A 23973-nucleotide genomic window follows, 5' to 3' on the forward strand; every position below is an offset into this window, starting at 1 on the left:
CTTCTTCAACCCATAGACTCCATCAACCTTAATTTTGTCCCTCGCGATTCTACCTACTCCAACCCATCAACTTCAACATTGTCCCTCACAATTCTACCTTCTCCAACCCATCAACTTCATCCCTCGCAATTCTTTCTCCATACCAACAACTTCAGTTTTGTTGCTCACGATTCTACTAATTTTTCTGAAAACTTCTAAAACAAATTATAAATAACCAATACTTAAAATAAATTGTTTTTGCAGCAGTCACCTACAAGCAACTGTAGCAGCTATTTTGTCAACCGATACACAAGAACGCCGTTACGGAACCAGCGACACCACTGAGGAACTTCACAGCTATCCCGTATTGTACCTGTAACACTCTTTTGGTAGTGTCTACAAAGCACCACGCAATGACCCACAGATAGCACTACATGTAAGGAATGAGACTGTGCTTTTGTGCACAAGTTACTCTATGCTATAATCCTATCTCGCTGCGGATCTCACCTTTTCTGCAGGGTCTGTGCTCGCTTTGTCAAACTTTGAGGGTTTAGGAGCCACGATGGATAGCAGCTGAAAGAAACCAAAGTCAAGTAATCGTTATCACGAGATATAGGTCGCTTCCAGGTATTTTCAAATCAGAGGCCCTGCGCATTTTCAAGAAATCACACACTACAATTATCGGGGCGTTTAGTGGATATCGGGTGGGTCGCTCCGATAATTGCATTCTAGGGTGTAGAAGTTAATTTTATTTATTTTAAGTTAAAAAAAAAAAAAGTATCAAAATCTGCACTAATGGTTGTTTTGATGCCATCTAGTGGTCAGTGTTAGAAAATGCCAAGTCCAGACAAGAGATAACAGGCCTGATTCATTACGGATCGCAATATTGCGCACTCATGCATGCAGTTCAACTGCGATAACATGCAAATCCATTGCAATCGCAATGCAAACTCAGCACTATATAAGGACGCCAACTTTACATTGCACACATGCGTAATACTTAGCAGAATAGCGAAACCATCGGTACAATCGAGTACCATCGCAGACTCATGCACATTTGAACAAGCCCTGACCTTACTCAGAAATTGCTAACAACCACGCACACTTTGAGACCATGTATGGTAATGGACAATTTATGCACGCCCCTGCAACGGCGTGCGAACTGGCACACCTGCGTTTCCCTGACCACCACCCCCAGTCACCACCCAGAAACGGTGCTTCCTGTCAGTCTGCGTAGCCTCTGCGATCGCAGTCCCGATCACAAAAGCTAGTTTGCGCACTGCAAAGCATATGCATGCGCGGACGCAACAATCAGGCGACTGCGTGCGTAATCGCCGTTGCGTACGGTAATGAATCAGGCCCAATGTTGGGTTTGTATCATGGAGATGACCAATCCAAGCGCATTCCGTATCTGAAACCCCTAATCCTGGTTTCCCCGGTTAAAATTTTTTAATTCTGTTACCTACACATCTCAATTCATATGTTCAGACAATAGTAGCCGTTTAGCATGTATGGTACACAATACACGTACAGGACCAGAAAGCCGTTTAGCATGTATGGTATACAATACACGTGCAGGACCAGATAGCAGTTTAGCATGTATGGTATACAATACACGTGCAGGACCAGATAGCAGTTTAGCATGTATGGTATACAATACACGTGCAGGACCAGATAGCTGTTTAACATGTATGGTATACGATACACGTGCAGGATCAGATAGCAGTTTAGCATGTATGGTATACAATACACGTGAAGGACCAGATAGCATTTTAGCAGGTATGGTATACAATACACGTGGAAGACCAGATAGTTTAGCATGTATGGTATACAATACACGTGCAGGACCAGATAGCCATTTAGCATGTATGGTGTACAATACACGTGCAGGACCAGATAGCCATTTAGTATGCATGGTGTACAATACACGTGCAGGACCATATAGCCATTTAGCATGTATGGTATACAATACACTTGCAGGACCAGATAGCAGTTTAGCATGTATGGTATACAATACACGTGCAGGACCAGATAGCAGTTTAGCATGTATGGCATACAATACACTTGCAGGATCAGATAGCCGTTTAGCATGTATGGTGTACAATACACGTGCAGGACCAGATAGCAGTTTAGCATGTATGGCATTCAATACACGTGCAGGACCAGATAGCAGTTTAGCATGTATGGTATACAATACACGTGCAGGACCAGATTTTGGGAGTAGCCTCAGTCACATTCATTTCATCCTTGACCCTTCTCTCACTGGTTGTGAGCCACAGAAAGAGTACAGGGTGGGACACACTCCCACCTATAATGGTAGGACCATTTACCATGTATATAATTTAAAAGACTATTTCTGTGCAAACTATCACTCATTAACGTGTGGAGGCAGCTAGGTTACAACTATTTATTTTATGTACTTCCCACCAGTGTTCCTCTCACGGCCAGGTCTGTTACGCATTATTTTATGTACTTCCCACCAGTGTTCCTCTCACGGCCAGGTCTTTTACACATTATTTTATGTACTTCCCACCAGTGTTCCTCTCACGGCCAGGTCTGTTACGCATTATTTTATGTACTACCCACCAGTGTTCCTCTCACGGCCAGGTATGTTACGCATTATTTTATGTACTTCCCACCAGTGTTCCTCTCACGGCCAGGTCTGTTACGCATTATTTTATGTACTTCCCACCAGTGTCCCTCTCACGGCCAGGTCTGTTACGCATTATTTTATGTACTTCCCACCAGTGTTCCTCTCACGGCCAGGTCTGTTACACATTATTCTATGTACTTCCCACCAGTGTTCCTCTCACGGCCAGGTCTGTTACACATTACTTTATGTACTTCCCACCAGTGTTCCTCTCACGGCCAGGTCTGTTACACATTATTTTATGTACTTCCCACCAGTGTTCCTCTCACGGCCAGGTCTGTTACGTATGCACAGCAACCCAACAAAATATAGAGCTCCCTTGCTCAGGGACGAATAACTAATACGCCATTTGATACAATGATCTCTCAGCATTTGGCGCTTTCTCACCCGTAGGGCAGCCGATAAACTCTGGATGACGAAGACGACGGGAATTCCAGCATTTTTAATGGCCTCCACAGCTTCATCGTGTCTGGTTTCTCTCAGATCTACACCCGACACCTGGAAATTATATTCAGAGGCAAATTATACACCTCAAATACAGGTTCTGTGTCACTATTCTATCATAGGAAACATTTTTAACAACTGAAACACATAATCAGTTTTATTGCAAATTTAGTAATGTACAAATTAGTACCAACATTTAAAACAATGCAACTGGAAGGGGGGAATGATCTACATAATGGCCAGACAGGGAGTACAATAATAAAATGCAATAATTCTAGATACCATAGCTTAAACTAATATTTAAATTCACTAGTTGATAACGAAGGCAGAGGTTTTACGGTACTCTGTGTTCGTGGGATGCAATTCCCACACTTGTCTGGGGTAAAAGAATGGTGAGAATGGTAACATGATGGTAACAGGATGGTTGTAATGGTAACAGAATGGGTAAAATGGTAACAGAATAGTTAGATTGGTAACAGAATGGTTAGAATGGTAACAGAATGGTGAGAATGGTAACAGAATGGTTAGATTGGTAACAGAATGGTGAGACTGGTAACAGAATGGTTAGAATGGTAACAGAATGGTTAGAATGGTAACAGAATGGTTAGAATGGTAACAGAATGGTTAGCACCTGTAAGTAACACCAGCGGCGATAGAGGCAGATAATTTATGTAATTGCAACTATTATCCAACAACTTGGTTACCTCTCCTACGGTCTCTGCTATGACTATGCTAGATACTAACAATACAATTATGTCATACAGAAGATTATGGAGATCGTCACAAATATTGGGGGTTGCAAAAAAAAGCTTTGAAGGGCCGCAGCAGACTAAAAGAGCCCTGTATCAGAACATAAGTCATCCGACAGGTCCTTATACTCCTGGCAAGAGACACATGAAGAACATTGAACCTGGTAAACGTCTCAATTGACATATGTAATACTTTAATATTTACAGATATTTTCAAACTTCGCTGCTAAGCAGATGCATGTAACCACACCCTATAGAGTCCTGCACTACACGATTAAGCTTCCTTGCAATGCAAGATGCTACCTAAATGAAGTTTGTATATTCATCATATTCTAAAAGGTCCTCCCACAAGTCAAAAATATATTGTTGGGTTATTGGGCTTCGCTTCTGACTAATTTTTCCCTATTGTTTGTGCGCACTTGTGTGCCTATGGTCGGGGGATTAGATCATAGGCTCCACAAATTGTACTGTACAAATGGTTAGATTGAAAAATACAGAAACTGTACAGGAACAAATCTTTAATGCCTTGAAACTTAGGGTAAGTTGGTAACTATGCCATGGAAGTCCCAGGGGTGAGGAACCGGTAGGCGTCCAGCTCAGTGGAATAAGACGGGAAGGCGACGTCACCAGGAGGAACAAAATTTACAGAACTGTTCCACAAACTATTAGTCCCATGGTGCATTTACAGTGCATCCGGAAAGTATTCACCACGCTTCACTTTTTCCACATTTTGTTACATTACAGCCTTATTCCAAAATGGAATAAATTCATTTTTGTCCTCAAAATTCTACACACAATACCCCATAATGACAACATGTAAAAAGTTTTTCGAGATTTTTGCAAATTTATTTAAAATAAAAAAAACTAAGAAATCACATGTACATAAGTATTCACAACCATTGCTCAATACTTTGTTGATGCACCTTTGGTAGCAATTACAGCCTCAAGTCTTTTTTGAATATGATGCCGCAAGCTTGGCAACCTAACTTTGGGCAGTTTCGCCCATTCCTCTTTGCAGCACCTCTCAAGCTCCATCAGGTTGGATGGGAAGCGTCAGTGCACAGCCATTTTCAGATCTCTCCAGAGATGTTCAATCGGATTCAAGTCTGGGCTCTGGATGGGCCACTCAAGGACATTCACAGAGTTGTCCTGAAGCCACTCCTTTGATATCTTGGCTGTGTGCTTAGGGTCGTTGTCCTGCTGAAAGATGAATCGTCGTCCCAGTCTGAGGTCAAGAGCGCTCTGAAGCAGGTTTTCATCCAGGATGTCTCTGTACATTGCTGCATTCATCTTTCCCTCTATCCTGACTAGTCTCCGAGTTCCTGCTGCTGAAAAACATCCCCACAGCATGATGCTGCCACCACCATCCTTCACTGTAGTGATGGTATTGGCCTGGAGATGAGCAGTGCCTGGTTTCCTCCAAACATAACGCCTGGCATTCATGCCAAAGAGTACAATCTTTGTGTCTCATGGTCTGAGAGTCCTTCAGGTGCATTTTGGCAAACTCCAGGCGGGCTGCCATGTGCTTTTTACTAAGGAGTGGCTTCCGTCTGGCCACTCTACCATGTAAGCCTGATTGGTGGATTGCTGCAGAGATGGTTGTCCTTCTGGAAGGTTCTCCTCTCTCCATAGAGGAATGCTGTAGCTCTGACAGAGTGACCATCGGGTTCTTGGTCACCTCCCTGACTAGGGAGGTGACCAAGATCCCCCGATCCCCCGATCGCTCAGTTTAGACGACCGGCCAACTATAGGAAGAGTTCTTGTGGCTCCGAACTTCTTCTTTTTATGGATGATGGAGGCCACTGCTCATTGGGACCTTCAAAGCAGCAAATATTTTTCTGTACCCTTCCCCAGATTTTTGCCTCGAGACAATCCTGTCTCGGAGGTCTACAGACAATTCCTTGGACTTCATGCTTGGTTTGTGCTCTGACATGCACTGTCAAGTGTGGGACCTTATATAGACAGGTGTATGCCTTTCAAAATCATGTCCAATCAACTGAATTTACCACAGGTGGACTCCAATTAAGCTGTAGGAACATCTCAAGGATGATCAGTGGAAACAGGGTGCACTTGAGCTCAATTTTGAGCTTCATGGCAAAGGCTGTGAATACTTATGTACATGTGATTTCTTATGGAGCATACACATGGTCAGATTTGTCAGATCTGTCAGATGAACGATTGAACGATTTTTGACCGCATTAAAATGAATGGAATCGTCCAAGTCTGACTGCAAACACATCAGATGTCAGATATAGTTATCTGACCATCGGGAACGCGCATCATTCAAATCGTTCATCTGACAGATATGTCAGATTTTCCTTCAGATATGACCGATTGAACGATTTTTTAAATCATTATCGTTCAGATCTGAAGAAAAGTCTGACCGTGTGTATGCTCCATCAGTGTTTTTTTTTTAATGAAATTTGCAAAAAAATCTCAAAAAAACTTATTGCACGTTGTCATTATGGGGTATTGTGTGTAGAATTTTGAGGACAAAAATTAATTTATTCCATTTTGGGATAAGGGTGAACATAACAAAATGTGGAAAAAGTGAAGCGTTGTGAATACTTTCCGGATGAACTGTAGCTGTAAGTTTTGAACATTTCAATTTTGGAATTTACTCTTAAATTCTCTTATTCCCAATCCAACCACATCACCCGGTAGAATGAAATGATCGTGGCAGTTCTGCAAACCATACTGCAAATTTACAAATACAGTGCAGAATTGAAAAGGAAAAAGCTGGATAATGGGGCAATTCAATTAGCGGCCTGGCCGTGAAGTGCTGTCCAGGAAAGTTACATCGCGACCAGCAACATCGCTAGTTTCTCCTTGCACCCCATAGAAAACTAGCGATGCTCAGCCTACCCTAATAGGCAAATAGGAGCGCAGCCAAACATTGCGGGATGTGTACAGCGGCACAGCGTCTCCAATTCAATTGGTCGGTAAGACTGTATTGTTTGTATTTGCTATTACACTTACTTCTAGAATTTTATCTCCAGTCTTCAAGGCATTGGTTCTCCCCGCGGGACTGTCTTCCAGGACCTGCTTAATAAAAATCCCTTTCAGCTCCTCCCCATTTTTGAGGCGTTTTATAACGGTTTGCCCACCAACAATGCTGATTCCAAGGGAAACTTCAGGCTCTCTCCAAATTTCTACCCTGAAAGGAGATCAGAAAACAGGAGATGGTTGGACAACAGTAATGCAGTTATTGGAAGTGGTTAAAGACAGGGACGCACACTGACAGCTATGACATACACACGTGGGGCGCTCCAGTGGCTGAGTGTTGGGGTCTCCTCTCCTTCCCCTTCTTCCCGTTCAGGTAGTTTCCTATAGATAGAATAAAAGTGACAAATGTAATACAGAGTACAAGACAGCAGTGCATCTTACTGCAAATGCCATTACTGCCATGCAAGTACCATGTACCAGTACATCCATGCCCTGCACCTGGGGCGAAGCTGGGAAGATAGAGAGCACTGGGCATCACAGGAATTTTTTGAAGTGGCCACTAACTGACTTCCATCGTTTTGTGCTGTTCTGCATAGCACGGCTATAGGCTACATGAGCTATCGTATACTACTGGAAAAGAAGGATACAACCGTATATACTCGAGTATAAGCCGACTTTTTCAGCACATTTTTTGTGCTGAAAAAGTACCCCCTCGGCTTATACTCGAGTGAAGTGTAGCGCTGACCGGACGGAGTTCGGTAAGTGCTACACACTGCCAAACACACAGCCACCGGAGCCGGCAGCTGCGTGTTTGGTGTAATCAGCAGCGGCTGAGAGTCTGTCAGACTCTCAGTGGCTGCTGCTGCTCCCACTGCGGGAGCCATCTTCCGGCTCCCGCAGTGGGTAATGGGAGACACGTCGTCATGACGACGTCTCTACCATGCAAAGCGGCCGGAGGAGTGGATAGCGGCGGGACCAGGAGCGGGAGTTTCAGGTAAGTGATTTTTTTTTTTAATTCTTATCACGTCTCTCTCTATTGGGGGGGGGACTACAGGGGGCACTACCAGGGGGCGATTACTACAGGGGGCACTACCAGGGGGCGATTACTACAGGGGGCACTACAAGGGGGCGATTACTACAGGGGGCACTACCAGGGGGCGATTACTACAGGGGGCACTAAAAGGGGGGATTACCACTGGGGGCACTACAAGGGGGGGATTACTACAGGGGGCACTATAAGGGGTGATTACCACTGGGGGTACTGCCAGGGGGGGATTACTACTGGGGGCACTAAAAGGGGGGGATTACCACTGGAGGCACTGAAAGGGGGGATTACTACTGGGTGCACTACCAGGAGGGATTACTACTGGGGGCACAACCAGGGGGAATTACTATAGGGGGCACTACCAGCTGTTGCCATTTCCCACACTAGGCTTATACTTGAGTCAATAAGTTTTCCCAGTTTTTTGGGGTAAAAGTAGGTACCTCGGCTTATATTCGGGTCGGCTTATACTCGGCGTATATACGGTAATACAACATTAAAGGCACTGTACCATCATTAACGTAATGTCCAGACAAGTTATTATCCTGCTTTAAAGAGACACAGAGGAGAACACATTTGGTGCTTCTTACAAAGTTCGTACAGTGAATATAATGGAGAAAATAACTTCATATTAACTGCTGGCTCGTAAAATAAGTTATTAGACTTCCAATGAAAACCTGGGAAGAGTAACTGTGCAGCCTTTGGCTAATCACTATTGGTACCTGCGATATGGGACCGTTAAAGTGCCCCCCCTTCGTCTACACACAGTGAAGACCGACAATTTTGGGGCAATATTCATCACCGAGGCAATAGGCAAAAAAGTGCCTTGTGCCTCAGTGATGTCACTGATCATTAGGAAATAGCTAAATCAAATATGGGCTCTTCATGCAAAATGTTCCAGGCGCCCTGCAAGTGTGTAAGCGACATTAAAAAATGCACAGTACAGGCAACATTATTAACCATGACAAGGAATTAACGCTGCTACTACAGAAAAAAAAACTTCCAAAATACTAACAGGAAGCAAAATTACAACAAAACTCTACATCTATCTATGTTAAACAAAATTGAATCAAAGACGCAGTCTCACAGCTTTAACATTTAATGCGATCATGCCCAATATATTATTAAGTGTGACACCTACTGTATTTGCCTGAATGTATAACCGTTTATTAGATATCTAGATAGAGCCAGGAGCAATACAGGTTGAGTCTCCCATATCCAAAATGCTTGGGACCAGGGGTATTTTGGATATCGGAACATTCTGTATTTTGGAATAATTGCATGCCATATTAAAATATCTTAGCTATAGGGCCCAAATCTAAACACAGAATGCATTTATGATTTATATACACCTTATACACACAGCCTGAAGGTCATTTTATACCATATTTTCAATAATTTTGTGGCTCAAACAAAGTTTGTGTACATACATGAAATTTATTTATGTGTCATATACACCTTATACACACAGCCTATTGGTCAATTTATACTTTATTTTTAATAATTTTGTGCCTTAAACAAAGTTTGTGTGCATTGAACCATCAAAAATCAAAGTTTTCACTATCTCAGTCATGCTTAAAATATTCCGTATTTCGGAATATTTGGATATGGGATACTCAGCCTGTATCAGAAATGCATTCTAGAGAAGGCAAGGCAGACAGCACCACCTAGAGGAGACTAAAGAGCCAACAAATTACAACTAAGGCCCGTATTCAATTTGAGGTGAAAAGTCCAGACTTTTCGCCTGCTGGACTTTTCGCCTCCTTCACCTGTTTTCCAGGCAGAAAAGTATTGCGCGCGTGCCCACTATTCCCCGTATTCAAAGGACGCGAAAACGAGACCCGGCAAAACTGGGAGCGGCAAAAAAAATGGGAATTTTCGGGAAAACATCCTTGGACCCACCTAAAGATGAAGACATGGGGGTTCACTATGGGTACCCCCGTTTTTGCCTGCTGAAGGGAAGTCGGGTTTTTAAATAGCCGCGGCAGGTGCATAAATGCGGCTTTGAAGAAGGTGATAGAGAAGAGGATTTAGCAATTTTTTTTTGGGAAAAAATAACTATGCCCATCAAATTTGGGGTACATGAAAATGGGTGCAAGCATATTTTTAACTCCCTAAAATGATTTTTTAAACATTCTTCAATAATATACCTGCCGCTACCACCCGCAATGCAGAAAACACCTTCCGCATATAAGGGAACCCTTGTGGATTTATTATCGCTATTTTAGAAGTGTGTTCCCTATTTTTTTACAACCAAAATTAAAAGTTCATTTTTTGGGGTGCCCCTTTTTTTTTTTTATTTTACATACATTAATTTGAGGGGCCATTCCCAGTGGTGCAGGCTATTTTTTTTTTAAAGCCTGCACCCCTAAACCCCAATTCTGCACTTTTTTTCACCAGCTAAAGGAAGGAGAAAACTTATCCCTGTTTTTTTACAAAGACTTTTCGCACCTAAGAAAAGTCTTTGAAATTGAATACAGGGATAATGCAAACAGGCGAAAATGATAACGGGTTTTCGCCTCAAATTGAATATGGCCCTAAATGTGCAACTTTTTTAAAAAAATGTTTCATTTCAGTAACTCTCCAATAGTCATTTTGCTGCAAATGGAGTACCCTCATTTTAAAGTAGGTGGACAAAGATTGGTACAGTAATTTTAATAAAGGAAATTCTGTTTGAACTAATAATGATGCACAGTGATTCAGTAAAAGTTGATGCAGTAATGTAGGGAGGAAAAATAAAGATTACACTGAAAGGATGAATAGTTAACGTGCCCTATTTATACCAACTGTGCATACTGTACTTAGGGGCAGATTAATACTACATCACGCCATAGACCCAAAGCCAAATATTTATTTTATGCCTGATAACCCCCTACTTTACACCATTTATTCTGTATGACGCACAATAAGCCTCATGCTTCCAGTATTTGCTGCTGCATCTCCCCAAGTTCATTGTAATATTCTGCACACCAAGATCATTTACATTACTCTGGCAGTCTGAATGGGTCCGGACATTGTGTACAGCAAGTTCCACTGACAGGCGTCACTTGGAGACGTGTTGGGGGTGCTGTCCCTCCAGGAAGGCACCTGAGCAGGATATTTATTTGGATACGTGAGTGCCGGGGTTTGCCAAAAAGTCTATTATATATATATATATATGTATATATATAAAAATTATCGGCACTCACCAGGTAAAGAGGCATAGAAAGGTTTAATTTACCATTAAAACAATAAGGTGCATAAGATCAGTCGACGTTTCGATCCCATTTAAGGATCTTTATCGAGACATAACAGCAGTTCCCAATAGCAAGACAGCCAAGTGCAAAGTCTATATATAATATATTTTTATATATATACATATCTTGGAGCTGTGGCTGTACATTGTTGATATGTCTGATTGTCGCTATCGTTGATATGTGCTATTGGCTTGAAAAAGGTCTGGATATGACCGAAACGTCGCTATGCTATTTCAACTTTTTGATAATATTGGAAAAAATCATCTTTTTGCTACATCTGACTGGTGAGTGCCTCCATTGGGATATAGATATATATATACACACACACATATATACACATATATATACACACATATACATATATACACACACATATATATATATACACACATATATATATATATATATACATATACACACATATACATATATACACACACACATATATACACATATATATACACACATATACATATATACACACATATACATATATACACACACACACCTGTGAATGTTCAATACAGCTCTTTATCACAAATATACATTTAAATTCCGGCAGGACCATTGTACGCGGACCCAAAAAGGGATGGGGCTTCAGAGGGTGGGTGTGGCTATTGTGCACTAGGGTGAATAAGAGGCACAGACAGTGTAATGGTTAGCGTTACTGCCTCACAGCACTGAGGTCATGGGTTCGATTCCCACTACAGCCCTAACTGTGTGGAGTTTGTATATTCTCCCTGTGCTTGTCTGGGTTTCCTCCGGGTACTCTGCTTTCCTCCCACATTCCAAAAATATACTGGTAGGTTAATTGGTTCCCAACAAAAAATTAATTCTAGTGTGTATATGTGTGTGTACATGTGATAGGGAAAATAGAGTGTAAGCTCCACTGGGGCTGGAAATAAATAAATAAATAAAATAAATAAATGGTTTCCACAGATTATTTTGTCCTGATTTCTCCTGGATAAATGTTAGGAAGTATGACATAAGGCAAGCTGTACCTTCGGTAGGGATTTCCATTGAATGCAATAGTGAGGGGGTATATTGTGCTTGTGTGGGCGCTTCCAGGGTCAGAGCAAGCCTAAACTATGACTGTGATGAGTATCCCTAGTATAAAACTCACAGGAAGGTCAATACTGGCAATGAAAGGGTGTCATCCCATTGAGTGCTCTGCCATCAATAGCTGAAGGTTTTGAACTATAGTCGGACAACAATTTATGGCTGAAACATCAATAGTTCGCAGCCACGCATGCGCAAGCCTCTGAAACCAATGGTAAAACTAGGGGTGTTAAAATGGTAATTGAAGGCTCCATAGCAAGAGTTTGTAAGGGGCCCTTTGTACCACCCAATGGTGAAAAATATATAACACACTTAACTTTGAGAAGGAAGATGAGCCCCCCTCAGCTCTGGGCCCCACTGCAGCTGCATCCTTTACACCTATGGTAGTTACGCCCATGGGTAAAACCATCTACCTTTGCCAGCTAACCATTGATGGTCAACCCTAATTTTTGCCACCTACATAGGAGACCCATGGGATTTCAGGTACCTTTACCATAAGGGTCTTGTGTTATTTATGGTCCAATTCCAGAATTTAAGCAAAGGCTTTGTTCTGTCTCTTTCTGTGTGATCGATCAGGATCTACGAGATCTGCTTCACTTTCCTGCCAGCCCTGATTATCACCTTCACCAGTCCACTATCTGCTCCCAAGGGAGATTACTACAATAGGGGCTAGAACAGGGCAGCCAGTCCGCTAATAAACTGCACTAGAAAAACATTGGCCCTCATTCAGAGGCGGTCACAAGAAGCGATCGCTCTCTCTGAATGAGGGTGGCCGCTTCCCTTTTTTTTTTAGTGTGGCCTCCTGGTCGCTAGCTAAGCTGTGGGTTACCACCCACAGCTTAGCAACCGACCAGGGTGATGGTCGCGATGGTGAACACCATCGCGACCTGCAACGAGACCCTAAGGTTGGGTCTTGGCAAACGCAAGCCCCAGGGAGCTTCCTGCTCTGATTGAGGTCAGTGCGGCCGCCCACAAAACGGCAGGAGTCCCTTAAGGAACGCCTCCATTTGTGAAATAACCCCTCGCCCCCAAAAAACAGGGTGAGCTGTCGATCAACATCGACAGCCGCCCCTTTTGTAGAGAGCTCCGGAGTGAGAGAGATTCTCTCTCGCTCCGGGGCTTGCGCACGCACAGCGCCGCACATGCTGCGCATGCGCAGGGCTAACCATCGACCAGGTTGCGAGCGCATCGGTGCTTGCGACCGGGTCTGAATGAGACCCATTGTTTCTTATTGTCAATAACAACTTTTTTTTTTTTTTCAACAGTTTCTAAAATTGGCCCCTACAGTGTATCACCGGTATAGGGGCATATTCAATTAGATGCAAAAAGTCCCGTACTTTTCGCTGACATCACTGGTTTTCAGTGCGAAGAAGTATCGTGCTCGTCCCCGTTTATCCCCGTAATCAAAAAGAAATCAGCGAAAACGGGACCCGGCGAAACTGTAACATGCGAAAAGTGCTGTCAGATTTGGGGAAATCAGCCTGACACCCCCCAAAAGATGCATCGACATTGGGGATCACTATAGATACCCCCGAATAGCTCTGCTGAAGGTATTTGGGGTTCTTAAATGGTCTCAATAGCTGCTATTTAGTGTCTTTGCATTAGTGGTGAAGAAAATTATTTAGCAGGTTTTTTTGGTGAAAATAAGTAGTCCCAGCAAATTTGGGGTACATGAAAATGGGTGCTAGCATATTTTAAAGTTGCTAAAGTGAACTTTTAATAAACGTAAAAAATCCACCTGCCGCGACCACCTGCAAACTTAAGAACACCTGGGGCATACTTGGGGACCCCCTGGAGTCTATTTTGCTAGTTATTAAGTTTGTAACTCAACTTTGGACTTTTTCGCCCCCAAAATGAAAACACTTTTTTGGGGTGATCTAAAGTATTTTTTAAACTTTTTTTACGCAGTTTACCTTTGGGGGACTGTCCCAAGGGTGCAGGGAGGTTTTCCGAGGTTTGCACCCCAAAACCCCAATTCTGTACTTTTTTTTGACACCTATTCATAGGCAAAACTTTTCACAGGTTCAAATACATTGGAGTTTCCGCACCGGTGAAAAAGTCTCCAAAATTGAATACGGAGGAAACTTTTCGCATGGCGAAATGTCACTCGCGATGCAGTTTTCTGCGAAAAAGTTTTTCGCACCTAAGTGAATATGGCCTATAGAATGGTCGATGTAACCTCCATAGCTGCATCAGTCATGTACCCAGCATCCCAATGCACCCGATTTAGGGGACTGTCCCGCACATCAGGACTATTGTCCCAATTCCAGGAGAACTGTGCCCCACTAATGGATTCCCCTCAATGCTGTGTGTGTGAGGGACAGGTGGGTGGGCACAGCAAGGGTGTTTGTAGAGCAGTATAGAGAGGACTGGGAGTGACCCAGCACTTTGGAAACTCTGGGTATACCCAAGGGGCACATGGCCCTGTTCTATTCTCACACATGGTCCTGAATACTATAATATATAATCTGTGAGGATCTGCCACCTCTTTATCTGGCCTAAGTTGTGTTTTTTCTGTCATTTATGTACCTTGCAATGCCCAAATAATTCTCCCCCCACCTTCCCCCCAAAAATTATATTACAAAAATCATATAACTAGGCCATTCCTTCAAGCTATTGTATGAAGAGGCGATGATCACAAAGAAGGCAGTACAGCAGCAGGATTTACTGTAAACTGAGCATAGGGAAGAGAAGGCAAACAATGGCACCTCTCCTGAACGAGAGCTCAGCAAGCAGATTATACTAGCACCAACAGAAGTTGTTCAATAGCATGAATAATTATTATTATTATTAATCATTTCAGTTTATATTAGACAAATTATAGGGTTACAGTTCTTTTAAATATTTTTCTTACGGATACAACTTTGGTAAAATAGACGACAGCTCATTAATTCTCAGCTTGGAGGTTTGTCCTACACGCTCATGCTGTAAGCAGATCTACTTGTGTCACTCAGAGTCTTCAGATGCCCTCCTGATTAGGTCATAACAAAATAAAATAAAATTCTACCCAAGGGAGATGAGAGAGCATAAAACTCGATTGGCAAAAAAGACGTTAATGGCACTGCACGATACCCTTCTGAAACCGAATTTATCATTCCATTACCGAGTCAGAAGTAGGGAGCTCATTATATCGTAATAAAATTATACACCTTCTGAAATGTTGTTAACGAAAACACAATAATGTTTTATGTGCCATCCTTACAAAAGCCAAATAGATCAAGCCTCGGAAACCCTTGCCGCTCTGTTGCCTCTTCTAGATCGTCAAATGATTGATCAGACTTCAACAGAATACGCATAAATATACCGGCACCTCCAGATTTTATACCCAGTTTTTAAACTGAGAATATGCCAAGTTTAATTTCAGTCCAAAAAAAGAGTAATAAAAGTACAGAAGCCTTTGGCCCATTTTTATTAATGATGGAGGAGAGACAAATATACAGTTACAGAAATTGGCTATTAATGGTTGGTGTAAGGTTCTATACCAGGGGTCTTCAACCTTGGCCCTCCAGCTGCTGTGGAACTACACATCCCAGCATGCACTGCCATAGTTTTAGCATGCTGTTATATCAAAAAGGTGGCAGTGCATGCTGGGATGTGTAGTTCCACAGCAGCTGGAGGGCCAAGGTTGAAGACCCCTTTTCTATACTATATTACTGGGTACTTTGCACTGAAATTTGTCTTTTTGTGATCAGTCTACAACAGAGGTTTTCAAACAGTTCCCGATTTCCAGGTCACCCAGCAGGTGCACAGGTGTACTCATTACTCACTGACACACTTTAAACGAGCCACAGTTGGAGCTAATTATTTCACTTGTGATTCTGTCAGGAGACCTGGCAAACATGACCCGTTTGGGGTCCTGAGGACCGAGTTTGAGAACCTGTGCTCTACAAAGATGATGTTCAAACAATTGCTTGAAGAGCCTTCAAAATACTACAAAACTTCTCCTACTAATAAAGTGTGTTTCAATGTTTTTATTTGGATGACACGTCAGGCCTGAGCCAAGTCTGTCCCTTACAGCCAATATAAAAAGGCTTCAGGGAGATAGATGTGTTCTCCTAAATCTATCCTCAATACGCCATGCAGCGCGACATGCCTGACGTGAGGGAGCCGTCAGGTCCTGTGCAGCACTGGTCGCATCGGTAGTCTTTTTGTGCCGAAAATGCAGATCCTACAATGTGACCCCTTCCACCTGGTACAAAAAGCTCTGCTCCTGGATTTCTCTCTTAATTGATGACTGCAGCTACTTGTGGTGAAACACCTGCCTCATCTTTTAGCTAGCTCTACACAGGTGTCTGTAATCATTAATTAAGAGAGAAATCCAGGAGCAGAGCATTTGTACCGGGTGGAAGGGGTCATGTTGGAGGGTAGGAAAATGCATCTAAGGGCCGTATTCAATTAGGCTGCGAAAAACCCGTTATTGGCGATACTTTATCACCGATGACGTCATTTTCTCAGTTTTCACTTTTCCCCGTATTCAATTTCAAAGACTTTTCACAGGTGCGAAAAGTCTTTGGCAAAATCTAGGGATAAGTTTTCACAATAGAATAGGTGGCGAAAAAAAGTACAGAATCGGGGTTTTGGGGTACAAACTAAAAAAAAGTACCCTGCACCCCTTGCACTGTCCCCCCAAAAGTATTCTGTGTAAAAAAAAAAAAAAAAGAGTTCCACAGGACAGGACACTCCACAAAATGCAAAATGTATTTATTTTTGGGAGCAAAAAATAAAAATTGGGGTGACAAACCTTTTAAACTAGCAAAATAGACTGTGCGGGGGTCCCTAAGTTTGCCCCAGGTGTTTTTTGATTGCGGTTTGTTGCGGCAGGTGGATTTTTTCACTTTAGGGACTTAAAAATATGCTTGCATCCATTTTCATGTACCCCAAATTTGATGGGACTAGTTATTTTTCCCAAAAAATGTTTGTCAAAGACGCATAAAAGCACCTGTAGAGACCGTTTAAAGACCCCACATACCTTTAGCAGGGCTATTCGGGGGTACTCATAGTGAACCCACATGTCAGAGCATCTTTTGGAGGGTGTCAGGCTGATTTCCCCTAAAATGACAGCACTTATCGCAGATTTCCTTTTCGCCGGGTCCCGTTTTCGCCAAAATGCAACGGAATACGAGGAATCGCGTGGACGAGCGCGATAACTTTTCACTTCCAAAACCTCCTTTGGCTCCGAAAAGACCGGCAACTGACTTTTCGCCTCAAATTGAATATGGCCCTAAGTCGCAATGCAATGTCACTAGGAAGCACCAGGAGACTGTGCTGATTAATATAATATGTGACACTTGTATATCTGTGTCTGCGACTGAGAATGTAAACGGTGCTTGGCGTGGGAAAAATCAGTGGTCGCTGCATTGTCGCACTTTGCGCGCTGATTGAGACAGCCAGTCGCACACAGAAATACAAGTGTCACATATCAGACTAATCAGCACACTGTCTCCTGGTGCACCCTAGTCGCATCGCATTGCGACTTAAGGTGCCCACACACATACCGATGTCCTCACGATACGATTTTATGGCCAATTTCCTCATGAACTTTCACGGAAGCTCCCTTGCCGTCGTGATCACTATTTTGGAAAGAAGACACCCAATCTGTGTTGCGATCTCACGATCTATCGGATCGTACACATCGTGAGATTGGCCATAACAAATCGTGAGTTAAAAAAAAAAAAAAAAACAGGCTCTTGACTATTAGTGGGAAATTTAAATAGCCATAACAATGGGAGGGGCTATCTAGGGAGTATAAAAAGCAGGCATCCTTTAAACTCTGTGTACATTCTGCTCTGCTACTAGATGAGGCTAGGTGTATTCCTGCTGAATCCTGTACATTGCTACTGTGCTCTTTGTATTTGGCTTGCCTTTTATAAAGGTTATTCTACCTGCAAGTGTGAGGTACCTACCTGCATTCTAACCTGTTCCTGAATTCTGTACTGATGCATCCCTATCGGTATAGAGTGTTGGTCGCTGAAGCTGGCGTCCTGGAGATTAGGAAGAGGGCCCAGCGAAGAAGGACGAGAGCATGCTGGACCAAGGAGTGGCTGCTACAAAGGGATACCCGCTCTCACATGTCCCTTCTGATGGAAATCAAGGAGAATAACCCGGACGACTATCGGAACTACCTGCGCATGGATGACGCCAGCTTCCAAGAATTGCTGCATCTGGTGACCCCCCACATCCAGAGACAGGACACAAGGTGGCGGAGGGCAATCCCTGCTGAAGACAGACTGGTGGCTACCCTAAGGTACCTGGCTACAGGAAGATCACTGGAAGACCTAAGTTTGGGACACTCATCTCACCTCAGTCTTTGGGCGTCATCATTCCGGAGACCTGCAAAGCCATCGTAAAAGTGCTACAGTACCAGTATTGCAAGGTAAGTTAAAAAAAAACACCACACATTGGTTTCTTGTGCAAAGAATAATTTTTATTTTTATTTTTTACTCAACATAAAGCAAAAAATTGCCTTCTTTTAGTACAATGTGCACTGACCTGCAGGCAACTGAAAGTGTGCACTAAACTGTGTGCAATATACTTTTTTTGTAGCAAGTTCACAAAAGAACATTATCACCAAATTTTATGAATCCCAATAGGTAGCCGGCTGTATGTGATAGGGTGGGTCAGACGCCAGTTTGAACAGGCCAATACACATATGGCACAAGTGTACATTGTGGCCCCAGCTTCCAGCAATGTGTACTTGTGCCATGTGCGTAGTGACCTTGTCCAAATAGCGTCATCACCACCCTATCCCATGCAGCAAGCACCTATTAGAATTCAGAAAATTTGGTGACATTAAAAGCAAGACAGAAAAAACAACCAAATTACTTATCAAATAAATTTACATCTCTGTATATTGGGGCGACTCATCTGCATCCAGCAGAGCATTATACAAGGTCGTGCTGGTGCTTGGTGGGGGAGTAATATCTAACTGGGCAGGGGGGGGGGCGGACATACCTATTTGGGGCAGGGGAAAATAGCATTGGATCTGCAATGTATGTAGAATTTGTGAGATTTTTGCTCATATAGCGACTCAATAGGTCGTGGGTTAACTTTAGAAAATTTCTTTGGATATCTGTATCCATATTTCTCAATGTGCTGTTCACATGAGCTGTGAAATCATCTATTGCATCTGGGGGTTTCTGCAGAAGCCGTTCTGCGTTTTGTAAAATATTGTCCTCACGTTCAGTAAGATTTTCCTTTCTCCCTTGTTTTTTTTTCTTTTTTTGGGGTTGTTGAGAAGATGAGGGTCCAGGTGGAAGTGGAGTTTTCACTTGTGTGCTATTCTCCGGATCACTGTCACCACCGAGCAGACTGAGGTCCGGTGTGGATGCTAAATCAGGGTGTTGGGTGGGAGTCTATATAGGAAAAAAAGATATGAAAAAAAATTATAGTCATGTTTTAACCCCTTTTTTACTATTTTTACAGTTTCCTAACATCGTGGAGGAGTGGACCAGCATCGCGGAAGATTTTGAACAATGTTGGAATTTCCCTAACTGCGGAGGAGCCATCGATGTGAAACACATCCGCATCAACCCACCTGCCAACACGGGATCATACTACTACAACTACAAAGGATTCTTCAGCATCGTTCTCATGGCAGTGGTGAATGCCAACTACAAATTTCTGTTTGTGGATGTCGGCAAGAATGGCCATGCTTCAGATGGTGGGTCCTTCAAAAAGACGGCTTTCTACCAGAGACTCGCCAACAAAACCCTCAACTTGCCCTCACTGGACCAGACAAAGCACGGCCTAAATTACGTTTTCGTTGCAGACGAGGCTTTTGCATTACATGAACATGTGATGAAGCCATTTGCACACAGGGGCCTGACCAGAGAGAAAAGGATCTACAACTACCGTCTATCCCGGGCACGACGCATTGTGGAAAATGCGTTTGGAATAATGAGCAACCGCTTCCGCATTTTCCACACCACCATCAATCTACATGTGGAGAAGATAAACTGGGTCGTGATGGCGTGCTGTGTGCTGCACAACTTTCTGCGAAGAAAATCTACTCAACGAGGACCTGTCCCAGCTAGAGCAGAAGATGTAGGACCCCTGGAGGACATTGAACATTTGACATCTGCGTCTGCACCACCAATTACAACAACATCCACCGCACGTGCCAAAGAAGTGAGGGAGGAGTACATGACCTATTTCAATGGACCAGGTGCTGTACCATTGCAGGAGGACTGTCTGTGAACTACTGACTAAATTGGACATTTGGGATTTAACAACAAAAACATTAAGGATTTTGGTTTAAACTGTGTCACTACTTACCAAGACTTCTGCAACCTCCTCTTCTCCCTCACGCTCAGACATCAAGATGATAGATTCCCTTTGAGGCTCTTGTTCACTGATGAATGACATCATATGGTAGTACCACAGTGCAGGAGTATATATTTCATCTGTGCCCGCTCCTGATTTTTTGGAGTCATCCACCTTCTTTTTTTCTTTGATGTACACTGTCCTGAGATTTTGAATCTTTTGCCGTGCAGTTTTCAGGTCTGCATCAGATATGTATTTTTTCGTATACACCAAAAGTTCCTCTAGTGCGGCCAACTTGTGCGACTTATTGTGGTACTTCCGAGAACTGATCTTCCACAGACACTCTTTCGAGTGCAGGATTTCAATGAATCCTGTAACAAATTCACGTTCAGAATCCATGGACATTATCTATGAATAAGAAAAAAAAGGAGATTTAAATATTTGTGTATATAGTTTTGTTAAATGTAATGTTGTTATAGTTCACATTTTTAATGTTTTAATATTATTTTTTTTACAGGTTTTTAAAGGTTTGTTATGGTATTCTAATCATGCTTTCTTTTACAGGAATGTGATGTGTTTATTGTTTTTCTTTGTTTGACAGTATGGGTTTTCCACCTTTGGGCCTGTTGTTGTGGTAGAACTACAGATCCCAGGATGCCCTAAAAACAGTTTCAAAGGTGGGTGGCAGGTCATCCTGGGATCTGTAGTTCCACAACAGCTGGAGACCGAAAGGTAGAAGACCCCCAGCTTTAAATAATGTGTTTTTAAATGTAATGTATGGTGATTATTTTGTAAAATACGTGTTTATTTATTTTTTTGTTATATTACACACATTGGTGTGTAGTGGGAGCTTAAATGCATGACCCAGCCACCGCCCGCCTCAATACGGCGGGCGATGGCTGGGTCATGCATTTATTACCTGGGGGCACACATTGGTGGGCAGTGGGAGCTTAAATGCATGACCCAGCCACTGCCCGCCTCAATACGGTAGGCGGTGGCTGGGTCATGCATTTATTACCTGGTGGCACACATTGGTGGGCAGTGGGGAGCACATATTGGTGGTCAATGTGGTTGTATTTCAACTGTACCAATACTCACCAAAACTTGTCCAAAACAAGAATCCAGTGTGCAGGCTCCTCAATGTGCGACTGTCTTGCTCCATACACGATGCTGCACAAGATGGCGATGGGGCGTGTCCAGGCTTCTGTCAGTCAAATTCCGCATTGTGTGATGAATCGTACGATTCATCATGAGGGAAAAAACCCTCACGATCTGCTTCCATCGTGTTCATGGTTGGCTAATCTGCCCTACAGCACGGCAGATCAGAAAATGCGATGTACGACGAGCGGGGACGTGCATCGGCATCGTGCCCGTGAGTATAAACTCACGATTTGTACTTTTTTTTACCCGATTCGTCGTCACGATTCGTCGAAATCGGCCAGATCGTGTAAAATGTCGCTATATGTGTGGGCACCTTCAGTGTCTTCCCTCACATGCTGCCTGCAGGAGAGAGAGCCAGTCCAGGCAGAGCAGGAAGGGGCGGGGACTCGGGATAGGGACTGGAAGGGTGCAGGGAGGCGGGGCTTCACACTCAGCTTGCTGGGGAGGACAGGCAAAGCAGGAAGGGGCGGGGACTCAGAGAGGGGGTGGGGAGAGGGGATTTATCTGTCTCATGATCATCCCCTGCAGAGGAGAAGTATGGACAGGTCATGCAGAGACACTATAAAGCTGGGATGATGTCGGCACGACATGTCTCTTACGAAAACAAATCGGAATGAAATATCGGCCGGATCGTACGATCGCGTGTACACCCAATCCATGCCCTCCCGTGGTCGCATGCGATATCGTCTGGTCGGCCATGCTACTCGGTCAACCAGATGATATAGTTTGCGGCGCCATTGCAGGTAATCGGGCGTTTCTAGAGAGGAGGGGGCCCGCGTGCAGTCTCCGACACGGGCCCCCTCCTCTCCGCCCGGCAGCGCACTGAGCTGTGCGCTGCCAGTGCCAGAGTTATAGACTCTGGGTACTAGAGTATGCCCAGAGTCTACAGTGTCTGCACAGATCACCGGGAAAATGGCCACGGTGGCCATTTTTCCTGTACTGCGCATGCACAAATGACGGGAAAATGGCATGCCGCAGCCATTTTCCAGTCGTTTTACAGCGCCGGACCCCCGCGCCGACATGGGACTTCGGAGAGGTAAGATTATGGGTGCAGGGTGTGCAATGCGGGGCCCCCCTGGACCCAGGGGCCTGCATCCATTATAGATACGCCCCTGCAGGTAATGAAGAACGGAGCAAGGGATCATTCTTTTGTTCATTACATCTCTCTAATGTGCACTCGCGGTACTATATCTCGACCTGTTGGGCCAATCTATTGTCCAGGTACACATCGTCCAGGGTGTAACCACCTTAAGTTGTGCAGTCTTGCAGCCTCTGCTTTGCTCTCCTATGAGAAGGGGCACACATCTTCCGCTAGCCAGTAGTCACAGTGACTGACACTGATAGGGGGGCCCACAGCTTACCACCGATCCTAGCTGCAAACTGCTTTGTCCTCACAAGCAGACATGTGTCTGTGACTAATGCTAGGTACACACACTAGACGATATATCGCCCGTTCCCGCAGATCGGAGCCACATATCGGGTACATTGTCTAGTGTGTACCCATGATATGTGCGCTCCCGCAGGTCGTTAGCGACATCGCCTGTCGAGGATGTTGTTAGGTCCCATTGCACTAGGTATACATCGTCTAATTTGTACCCAGCATAACAAGCCGTTCACAGGCTGTATCATCTGCACTCTGCGGGCCCCCCTCTGAGTACGGGCCCAGCACATTAGTACCGGCAGTACCCCCCTGATGCTGGCCCTGGGACTAAATGTAATAATGAGTATAGCTAGGAAAGCCAATCCCGCCTCATTTTTTTAATCCCAGGATTCGGGATTGAAAAAAATCTCAATCCCGGTAATCCCGGGATTGAGTTTATCAATGAAAATAGGCCGCCAGCCCCACAGAAAAAAATAATTATTTCATGGCCTCCAAGCCCCATCATGGCCCCCATATACAGAACAGTCACAGGAAGCCAGCCAGCCCAGCCCTCACACTCAGCCCACACTGAGAAGAAATTGTGAGCGTCTGTGTGTGTGTTACTGTCACACATTGACTCACCCTCCTCAAGAAGAACAATTACAGGCACAGCATAGTCATTTTGCAGAGTACAGGACCAGGCAAGCAGTGTGTCACCGTGGTTCTTTCACAGTCACTGCAGTCCTCAGGCTCAGACAGAGAGAGTCAACCTCCACTTTGAGGCGTACGTCTGCGCAGCATGACCCCTATGACGTCACACACAGTTGCATAGCTGTAGGAGGCCCGGGGGCAGCGTCTGAGCCCTCTGGACTGGTGCTGCCCAGGGTGAAAAAAGCCGCACAGCCTGCACTGGAGCATTCCGCAGTGGCCACTGAGTTAATCCCGAAAATCCCGTGAGTCGAGGCACCAATCCTGGAATTTAAATCCCAGACTTTGTAACGGTAAATCCCAGGGTTCCCGCTGATACCAGGATTGGCTTCCCTAAGTATAACTGATCTCTATGTGGGCTTGAAGGGCATAGACAA

General features: G+C 43.9%; 1 long non-coding RNA gene across 1 annotated transcript in view; it reads right to left on the reverse strand.

The window, feature by feature from the left end:
* Positions 1–3055: 3055 nt before the first annotated feature.
* The window catches only part of LOC148453619 (uncharacterized), a 46934-nt gene continuing 26016 nt past the window's right edge, over positions 3056–23973 (reverse strand). The window contains exons 3-5 of the long non-coding RNA XR_015874890.1: positions 7078–7149; positions 6802–6979; positions 3056–3127 (exon numbers count right to left, since the gene is read on the reverse strand). This is a non-coding gene — a long non-coding RNA (uncharacterized LOC148453619). The remainder of the gene's footprint in view (positions 3128–6801; positions 6980–7077; positions 7150–23973) is intronic.

Source organism: Taudactylus pleione, unplaced genomic scaffold, assembly GCF_031769625.1.
Source record: "Taudactylus pleione unplaced genomic scaffold, aTauple2 ptg001123l, whole genome shotgun sequence".
Classification (NCBI taxonomy): Eukaryota; Metazoa; Chordata; class Amphibia; order Anura; family Myobatrachidae; genus Taudactylus; species Taudactylus pleione.